At 42.0% G+C, this 10,548-nt stretch overlaps 1 non-coding gene across 1 annotated transcript; it reads right to left on the reverse strand.

Moving 5' to 3' along the window:
* Positions 1-7,106: 7,106 nt before the first annotated feature.
* Positions 7,107-7,178, reverse strand: TRNAC-ACA (transfer RNA cysteine (anticodon ACA)). Its single transcript has one exon. It is a non-coding gene; the product is annotated as a tRNA-Cys (tRNA).
* Positions 7,179-10,548: the final 3,370 nt, after the last annotated feature.

Below are 10,548 nucleotides of genomic sequence, written 5' to 3' on the forward strand. Positions count from 1 at the left end.
TTTCATGCTGCCTCAATTCCATTTTCTATTCCTATCTGTTTAAGAGGCCATAAAAAACGTAAATGTCATGGAACAAAATACATGGATAGTAAGATAAAAGAGAAGGAAATGCTCTTTTAACGCAAATATACTTTTTAGGTTCTGAAGATACCTTCAAATACCTGCTAAAGAATGAAATAAAGTGAAAGTGAAATTGCTCAGTCGTGTTGGACTCTTTGCGATCCCATGGACTGTAGCCCACCAGGCTCCTCCATCCGTGGGATTTTCTAGGCAAGAATACTGGAGTGGGTTGCTTTTTCCTTCTCCAGGGGATCTTCCTGACCCGGGGATCGAACCTGGGTCTCCCGTATTGCAGGCAGATGCTTTACCATCTGAGCCACCAGGGAATCCTATAGAATGAAATATTAAATAGTAATTGAAATGGCAAAGACAAAAGATAAATTAGCTTTCTCTATTGCTTTTGTTCTTCCTTGCTTTCTCTCTCACTTTCCTTTCTTTTCAGTATTTTTTCACTGCTAACTGTGAGATGCTGAGTTTCACAAGGCTCAAATCCATTATTAGAAGATGGGAATCTTATATAAATATAATTCACTACTTTCTGATCCATAAGCCAAAAACCAGGCAGGACATACAAATAAGCAATTTTGGAGGTTGAGAGGCTGGTGTGGCCATGTGTGCCATTTCTTGTGTACATTTTCGCTGAGGGTTCCGCTCCAGCCCCGACATGCTAAGATATCCTAGTTTTTGCAACAGTTTGGATAGGACATGAAGAGTTTGGGAGAAGAGAGGTCATCATCTCACCTATCTCTGTCTCAGAGATTTGTGTAGAGGAAGAGCTTTGACAAAAGACTAGATCTCTAAGAATGATCAAAATGAAAGGAGATTTTTATATGTGGTCCTTCTTCTGACATAACAGCCAGCTAAACCGGTGAACCTGTATTGAGAAATGAAAAATAACACAGCATGCCAAAGGCAGTTACTGCTGATGGAGGGTATGGCAGGCAAATGTCCACTTTATTTCTTTCCTGCTTTTATTTCTTTCCCTCAGTATCATCAATCTCTCCTTCCCCTATAAGCCAGCATGTCTGCAAGAGCAGCACCAAGCACGGCAGCAGCCACTTCCCCATGCCCCCCACCCCACCCCACCCCCGCCCAGGCTTTGACACTGTTTATTGTTTGGGAACAGTTTGTACCTTATTTTATCTATCACAGCGGAGATTAGCTTGAGTAGTCTCTTATTCCTTTTAGTGAAGTGTGGTTTGTAGACCAGAAGCGTGGCCACCACCTGGGAACTTGTTAGAAATGTGGAAACTTGAGCTTCACATTGAATTGGCAACATTTTAATAAGATCCCTAAGTGATTTTGAGGCATGTAAATTTTTAGATGTGCTTTAGGGAAAAATTGGAAGGTTGCACCTTTTATCAATTCTCAAATTACCAGTGAATGGATAGCACTACTCTGAGTGGAAAGCAGGGGCTTTGCAGGAGTCGTTCCTAGGCTTGACATGCTGTGTGTCACTGGGCACATTACCACACATCTCTAGTTCTCAATTTTCTTATATTAAATAATCAAGAAACCCCACAAAATTGTGAGGATTAAATGAAACAATATATCTAAAATATATACTTCAGGACGTGCAATAATAGTCATTTTAAAATGACTTCAAGTATGAGCTTCAATCAGTATCTGAAGCTGACTAATGTCATCTCACGTGCAATCCTTTACTCTAAAGCTCACTTCCCTTTAGGTGAAAGGACTGACTACTCAAAACCATTTCTCCTAGCAGACTTCCACTGATCTTGAGATGCACGCCTTAGTGTTTTGCCATCCTACTGTGTTCTGTTTTGCTCTGTTTGTGTTGCTTTCCTTTTAGTAAGGAACTCCTCGGAACAGAATTACAGTAGCACTAGAACAGCGATGTCCAAATTAATGAACGACTCAGTGGTGATATGTACTCGAGATCCTATAAAAGGCAAACCTATATCAGTTCAGTACCCCTGCAACAGGGAAGAGAGTAACTCTTACATCAGAAAAACATGGACTGACTTGGCGGTCAGTATTACGATAAGAAATGGAGACAAAACAATCTTTGCCCTCAAAAACCTTAGTTTGTATGAAGGCAATTTAATAAATGCCATGGAAAAGGAAACCCATGGAGTTTGGGGAGCTCATAGAATGGAATATCTAGACTATATTTCTAGGGTTAGAGATGGTGTGATTTGAGAAGACCTTCCAGCTGACATGTCATTTAATGTGCACAATTATGAACAGGTTGTTTACACATCTATCAGCTCACTCAAGAATAATAAAAAGCTGGTTCGGTTTAAATCTTAATTGGAATGTTGAACAAATTATTAATCTTGGTTTGCTTCTTTTCACACATCAGTGTAACAGAGAAGACATCACATCATAGATTAGTTGTAAGAATAAAATAAAATATATCTATACCTGGTGCTTAAGAAATACTTGTTATTTAGTTCTTTCTTTTTGTATAAATTGGTTTCAAAATAGCTATCCTATCTCTTACCAGAATTTCTATGTGAAGCAAGTGGGTCAAGATTACAGTAGAGTCCCCAAAAGGATAATATCTCATATCGGTATATATGTATACATCTGTATATACACACATTAATATTACACATATGCACACACGTGCTTAGTTGCTCAGTCATGTCTGACTATTTGCAACCCCATGGACTTAGTCCGCCAAGCTCCTCTGTCCATGGGATTCTCCAGGCAAGAATACTGGAGTGGGTTGCTATGCCCTCTAGATAGACACACATACATACATATATTTATGTGTATATGGAAAATGTTTAAATTAAATTAAGAAGAGGAAGAAATGCTGAGGTAGGTAGTCAGCAAAAGCATCTGAGAAAAGCAGGTCTCAAAATGCCTCAAGGTCAACTCATCCCGTATCCAACTATAAGTGCCTCTGAAGCTTGCTCTCCCAGCATTTTCCACCTCAGTTTGTGACAGCACTCTCCAGCCACTGTCAAGTCAGACACAGGAGTCATCCTTTAGATCTTCCCATTTATGCCCTCCTCACACCCACCACCGAGTCCTGATGCCTTGATATTTAGGCGTCAGGCATGATGCCCAATATTTAGGCATGTCCTAAATATTTAGGGATATCCTAAATGTTTCCACTCCCTCTTAAATTCCTCCTTCACAATGTAACCCAGTCACATGGACCTCAGGACTGGACATAGTGTTTGGTATCCAGTATGCTTACCAACGTTGCTTTAGAAAATCAGAGAAAAAATGCTGTGTAATTTTTATACAGTATCAGTTCAGTTCAGTTCAGTCGCTCAGTCGTGTCTGACTCTTTGCGACCCCATGAATTGCAGCACGCCAGGCCTCCCTGTCCATCACCAACTCCCGGAGTTCACTCAGACTCACGTCCATCGAATCCGTGATGCCATCCAGCCATCTCATCCTCTGTCGTCCCCTTCTTCTCCTGCCCCCAATCCCTCCCAGCATCAAAGTCTTTTCCAATGAGTCAACTCTTCGCATGAGGTGGCCAAAGTACTGGAGTTTCAGCTTTAGCATCATTCCTTCCAAAGAAATCCCAGGGCTGATCTCCTTCAGAATGGACTGGTTGGATCTCCTTGCAGTCCAGGGGACTCTCAAGAGTCTTCTCCAACACCGCAGTTCAAAAGCATCAGTTCTTAGTGCTCAGCCTTCTTTACAGTCCAACTCTCATATCCATACATGACTACTGGAAAAACCATAGCTTTGACTATATGGACATTTTCCGGAAAGTGATGTCTCTGTTTTTTAATATGCTGTAATTTAGGGTCAAACTTGAAAGGTAAGAAGCATTAGTTGATGAAACCAGCCCACCTGGGCTCCAAGGCCATGCTCCTCCTTGAGAAGGAAAAGCATATAGTTTCTATTAAACAATTCAAGTAGTAAAGGCTGGAAATGCAAATGGATTTCAAACCACAGTTCTTCAATAAATAAGTGTTGTCATTTGACATGGAAGGGGTTGCAAGAGAGGAAGGGTCTCAGCAAAGGAAGTTGCCGTCTATGGGGAGAGAGGAGACTGGGTGTGGCAGGCAGACCCCAGTGGCTTCACAGTGTTCCTCAAGTTGCCCTTATCAACAGTTAGGCAAAGCAGAAAGCAGCCAGCAGATGTGAATTTGGTGGAAATATTTGTAGAATCTGACCACTTCTCAACACCTCTACTACCACCGTCCCCCTCAAAGTCACTGTCTCCTTGAGCCTGGACTCAGCGTTAGCTGCGCACAGGTTTGAGGGCTCTCACCTTCCTGCCCTATGGCCCATCCTCAAAGCTAGCACCAGAGGGATGCTCACCTCTGTCACACCGTGTTATTCCTCTATTCAAACCCTCCCCAGGCTGCCCGTCTCACGCTAAGCAAAAAAACCTCCAGTCCTTATGATGGCTTCTGCGGCCCTACCTGTCCTGGCCCCACGTTGACTCCATCTCCTTCTGCTTTCCCCCTCCCTTCTCTCAGCATCAGCCACACTGGCCTCCTTACGCTTGTCAATCCTCCTGCCTTGGCCCTAGTGCCAGTCACCTTCTCTATACCCCACCATATCTGCTGGAGAGGTCTACTCTTTTCCCTCCTTCAAATTCACGATTGAATCTCAGCTAGTCAATGAGACTTCCCATCAGCACCCAGATTAAGGTTCTGCTGCTTCCTCCCCCAACCCATCTCTGGCACTTTCAAATCCCTTCACCTACTCTTTATCTCACGGCATGTTTCACTCCCCAAATGTTACTGTATTTATTGCCTTGTTGACTGTCTCCCTCCATCCCAAACCTCGGGAATACGGAGCTCTGTGGGGTTGGGGATTTTTGTTTTCTTCACTGATGTGTACAATGCCTGGCATTTAGTAGGTGCTCAAAAAGCATCAGTATTGAATAGTGAATGAAGGCAAATCAGGAAGCTTTTCCAAAATCAGCAATGTTAACACGGAAGATAATAAGGCAATGCTTTAAGGCATCACCATGCATCCTTGAGCTGTGAAACTAGCTTCAAGAAGAGTTACTACTATTCATTCATGTATTTAATAAATATTTGATGAGGGCCTGCTCTATGCCAAGTACTGTTCTCAGTTCTGGGGATGTAACAGTTGGCCAAAAAAAAAGAAAAAAAAAATAGCTTCAAGAAGTTTGAATTCTAATGGGTAAGACAGACAATTAAAATAAACAGGCAAAATACTTAGAAAATTAGATAGTGGTAAGTGCTAAGCAGATAAAGCAGGCAAGAGGCTAAAATGATTAACATACTTCCTAAGAACCAAAATGATAGTATATAATAATAGAACAGTTTAGAGAAGTATTGGGCAGTGTTGAAAATCCTGTACTATTGAAAAAGTTACATTTTCCCTGTGTTTTGGTTTTACTGGAGGCAGCTGTTAGGTGTGTCATGTGCCTCTCACAAAGTCCCCAAGTGGCTGTTGGATTGGCTTCACGGCAGACTCTTGCTTCTGACCCACAGAGAGTGCTGTCCTCCCTATGGGCAGATGGGGTGTGCTCCCCAGGGCAGGTGCAGTAAGCAGGACCTCGCGCATTTAAGAATCCCCACTGTCTCCAGTAATCCTGAGATAGTGATCAGTGGATGAGAGGCACAGCAGAGTCACCTCACCAGCTGACTCCCACTACTCTAACCACTCCTGCGGCATTTCACACTCAGAGTGAAGTTATACATGGCTTTATCTCTGCAAGGGCATCATTTGGTTCCAGGCTCACGCCTACAGATGGCAGTTTCCTTAGGCTCCCTTGAAGGAAACAATAAATGCCACAAATAGAAAATCAGTTGTGGGAGCTCTGGGCTCCAGCCCATTCTATTCTCTTGCTAAGCTACTCGCTGGCCAAGTCCCCATCCTCTTACTTCCAGAATTCACTAAGATTCCTGTTTAAAGACTTTCTTGCCCCAGTGAAAGGAAACAGAAGTGATGAGTCTCAGTTCCTGGAGGAAGTGTCTAAGAGCTGTGTCCACCTACGCTCTTTCTCTACTGCAGTGAACCCTGGACACCATGGTGAGATGGACGCTGCCTAAGACAACGAAGACTCATTAGGCAGAGCCTCTAAATAACCACAATACAATTATCTGTGGATATGTAGTATAAGCTAAAAATGACCTTGTGTTTTTTGCTGTGTTCTTTAAAATATTTTTTTTGATGTGGCTCATTTTAAAAATCTTTATTGTATTTCTTGCAATATTACTTCTGTTTTCTGTTTCTTGGATTTTTGGCCACGGGCCACATGGGATCTTAGCTCCTCTGCCAGGGATTGAACACACACCCTCCATCTTGGAAGGCAAAATATTAACTGCTGAACTTCAGGTAAGTCCCTGACCTTGCATTTTAAGCTGCCAAGATCTTAGGGTTGTTTGTTACCATAGCATGACATAGTTCATCCTAAATAAAGCCAAAACAAATCCTTTTGTGAGCACCTGGCAATCTTTCCTCCCCACCTTAGGGAGAATAGCACTAAGGAATCCAGGGTGTCTAAGGAGAGATTCCAACACTTTTTAAAATGAGAGAATTTATCCAGATACATGAAAGAGTCAAAGTGCCTGGTATCTATCTTGGGCCTGTGATCCTAGAGAAGGTTACTTTGAAGGGAAGTATAGAAATATGCCCCTGAAATATCTTCTGATACATCCCAAGAGAATTTATTTCAAGTTTTTCCAGAAAGTGGGAGGTTAACCTAAAAGTTTAATTAAAAAAATAGGTGTAACAATAGAAACTTTCTGAGTAATGGAGAAGGAAATAAAAACAGAATTTTACTGGAGCACCTTTTGTTGCTTCAGCAGTTCTTAAAATGATCATGGAAGCGAGAACCATGACTGGGAGACCACAAGGCCCCACAGCAACAGGAGGAGTGATGGTGCCCACGTGTATGGCAGTGACATCCTAGGAAATGAGCTGCAGGATGGGTGTCAGCTGTTAACACCTTCTATGGCTGGAGCAGAGATTAACCCCAGAGTCTATGTGAAAGTGAAAGTGAAGTCACTCAGTCCCGTCCGTCTCTTTGCGACCCATGGACTGTAGCTACAAGGCTCCTCTGTTCGTGGGATTTTCCAGGATATAGTACTGGAGTGGATTGCCATTTCCTTCTCCAGGGGATCTTCCCAACCCAGGGATTGAACCTGGGTCTCCTGCATTGTAGACAGACGCTTTACCATCTGAGCCACCAGGGAAGTCCCAGAGCCTAGAGCAGCAGATCTTTATTTGGTCCAATAAGAGCTGATGAGCTATACCAGGATGTTGCTTAATGGGAAGGAGGGAGGGGGCCTTACAGGAAATTTCAACATGGAGGCTTAGACTCAAAATAGGATTTTATTGTCACAGTGATTGCTACACAGATTTTGACAGTCTTCCCATAGACTAGACTGGGAATTAAGAGTTCATGGGAAAAAGGATAAATGTTTATAGAACTATCCAGAAGGATCTAGAATCTGTTGCAATAATCTGGCACATTGTTTAAATGAAACAATGCATTCACTGCGTCTTAACGAAACTATGGATACATTGGGTCTTAAATCATGACCTTTAATGACAGCTACTTGGAAGCCAAACCCATCTGCCCCCAAACAGGAGATATCAACAGTAGTAAAATAGCATACAAATTGATGGGTTTGGGGGCAGCAAACAGGTGGATGGGATGGTGATGGGATGCCATGCCAAAAAAAATTATAATTTTAAGGACATCTTTTATTTTCACAATATATTCTTTGAAATTTATATAATAGTGAAAATTATGGAAAAACATGGAAATTATCACCCAAATACCGAGCAGGCACTACAGACAACTCTAGGCTTCACAATCCCATCAGCCTGTAAGTCGCTTCAGGGTAGAAATGGGTGCAATGTCTAGAATAGTCATTCCAGGAATTGTCTGTGAGCTATGGCTCCCATCACAGCTCACAGGCAGCAGCCTGAATCTGCTTCACTTTAATCAGAAAAGGTAGATGGAATGGAGCCCACTTAGTTCACGGCAGCCAGCCCTCTGCGTCTCCCTCCCACAGACACGTGTGCAGGAAACCTGGCAGCTCCTTTCTCCCTTCCTGTCATTCTCACTAGGCTGAGGAGCAGGCAGATGCAGGAGTGGTGGGGGAAGCAAAGGCTGCCAGAGCACTTGCCACATTCAGACGTGCCAGGACGGGCCCCCACCCAGTGCCCAGTGCTCCTCAGGAACTCTTTCTGGGGTCAAGATGAGAAATGGGTCTGAGCACCTGAGCAAAGTGTCCCAAAGGACAGGCAGGCCTTAACAAATGGGGCTTTCTTTAAAACAACAAATAAATGAGATGATTTTACACCCTAATTAAATCCTCTTATTTTTGAAAGAGACAATTGGGAGTTAGGCAACATTCTGTACTCAACACAGAAAATCTGCCTGAAAGAGTTCAGAGAATCAGTGAAGAGTTAGGTGAAGAGGGAGTGAGAGGAGCAAATGGGAAAAATAAATTTTAAACACTGATGAACTTTTCCAGTGTCCCCAGTGGAAAGAATCCCAGTGGGGGACAGTGACACAGGCCCAGACAGGCAACTTTAATTGGGAAGACAACAGACAAACTTGGGATCATGGTCTGCTTCCATTGCTAATAAATGTCCCAAGTGCTCCCAGCACAAACTGTCAAAACAAATCTAGCTTTACTCTGACTTTTGTTGATAGGTGTTAACACTCCACTCAACCAGACAAATTGTGAGGCTGCTATATCACTGTAACCTCCTCTCTCCCAACAATAAAAAATGTCAGGAAAAATCTAGAGCAGAATCCTCAACTTTAAACACACACTCCAAACAGAGTGAGAATTATAGCCCCTCAAGTTAAGTGACACAAGGCAAGCTAGATGTGCAGTTCAAAGTTCTCACCTAGAGCTACAGAACTGCCTTCTTTAATTTATTGATTCCTATACTTCTTATATGGATGGATTAAGCTTGATATAATGGCTAACAAGACATATATGTTGTACACTCACAGAGTTTACAAAATGGCAGAAAGACAATAATCATATGACAAGGTGATATATCCTCTGATAATAGGTTTCTAGGACAGCCTAAAATCATAAGTCATAGTAGGATTATTCGATATAGGCAAAAGTAGAAACAACCCAAACGTCAATTAATGAATCAATAAACAGAATGTGGTATATCCATACAGAGGAATATTATGCAGCCACAAAAGGAGTTAAGCATTAACACATACTACAAGATGGGTGGACACTGAAAACTATGCCAAAGAAATCACATATTGTATTATTCGCTTTATATATATAATGCCCATAATAGGTAAATCCAGGCAGACTAAAGCAAATTAGTGTTTACTGGAGGCTGAAGGATGGGAGGAATGAAGAATAACTCTAATGGGTTCAAAATTTCTTTAGGGGATAAAAGTGCTCACAAATTAGAGGATGAAGGGCTGCGCAAACTTAAAAATATGCTGAAATCCACTGACCTGTACACTTTAAGGGGTTTCCCAGGTGGCTCAGTGGTCAAGAATCCACCTGCATATACAGGAGATGCAGGAGGCAAAGTTTCATTTCCTGTGTTGGGAAGATCCCCTGGAGGAGGAAATGGCAACTCACTCCTGCATTCCATGGACAGAGGAACCTAGCAGGCTACATATAGTCCATGGGATCACAACAAGCCAAACACTACTGAGCAAAGGGTGAATTTTATGATATGAGAATTCTATCTCCATTTAAAAAATAGTTAAAGGAGAAAAAACCTATAGCCTTTTGTGAAGAAACACTAGCCTGATATACAGAATCAATGTTTCTTGTGCCGGTATGTGTGAAGTAGGAGGAAGAGCTTTGATTTCAAGATAAGGACCATTAGTTTGCTTCTCATGGATATTTTGCTGGCCATGGCTTCCTAACCTAAAAATTAGGGCTCCTTAAATGTTGTTCAGAAATGTAGAAATAACATGTATAAAATCATCTGTTATAAAGTTGATTCTCAATCAACAATTGACCGAGGATATTATAAAATTTACATATTGAGATTCACAACTAAGATGAGATTTCTCTATTGCTCTAGACTACCAAAATAGCATTCAGAGATGTGGTATCCAGTGACATGTGCTTGTTAGTCACTCAGGCATGTCTGACTCTTTGCAACCCCATGGAGACTGTAGCTCGCAAGGCTCCTCTGTCCGTGGAATTCTCCAGGCAAGAATACTGGGTTGGTTGTCATTCCCTTCTCCAGAGGATCTTCCTGACCCAGGGCCTCACACATTGCAGGCAGACTCTTTACCATCTGAACCACCAGGGAAGCCCCATCTAGTGTCATGATTACATCAAACCAAAAAAAAAAAAAAAAAAAAAGCAGAACTGTGATAGCAGCACTACATGCAGAACCTACTAAGGGCTACTATTTCCTCACCATAAAAATTAAATGTCATTTCCTAATTTATGAGTATCTGTGCATGCTGGAAACACCTTAACTTTATACCATAGTGATTTAAAGTCTCCTATATTTCCTCCTACATTTTAGAGATTCTATGCTTTGGCAATTTAATTAGCTGAAAAGCACAACTACATGAAAACTCTAAAGATGCTTCCTATT

This window comes from Capricornis sumatraensis, chromosome 6, assembly GCF_032405125.1.
Source record: "Capricornis sumatraensis isolate serow.1 chromosome 6, serow.2, whole genome shotgun sequence".
Classification (NCBI taxonomy): Eukaryota; Metazoa; Chordata; class Mammalia; order Artiodactyla; family Bovidae; genus Capricornis; species Capricornis sumatraensis.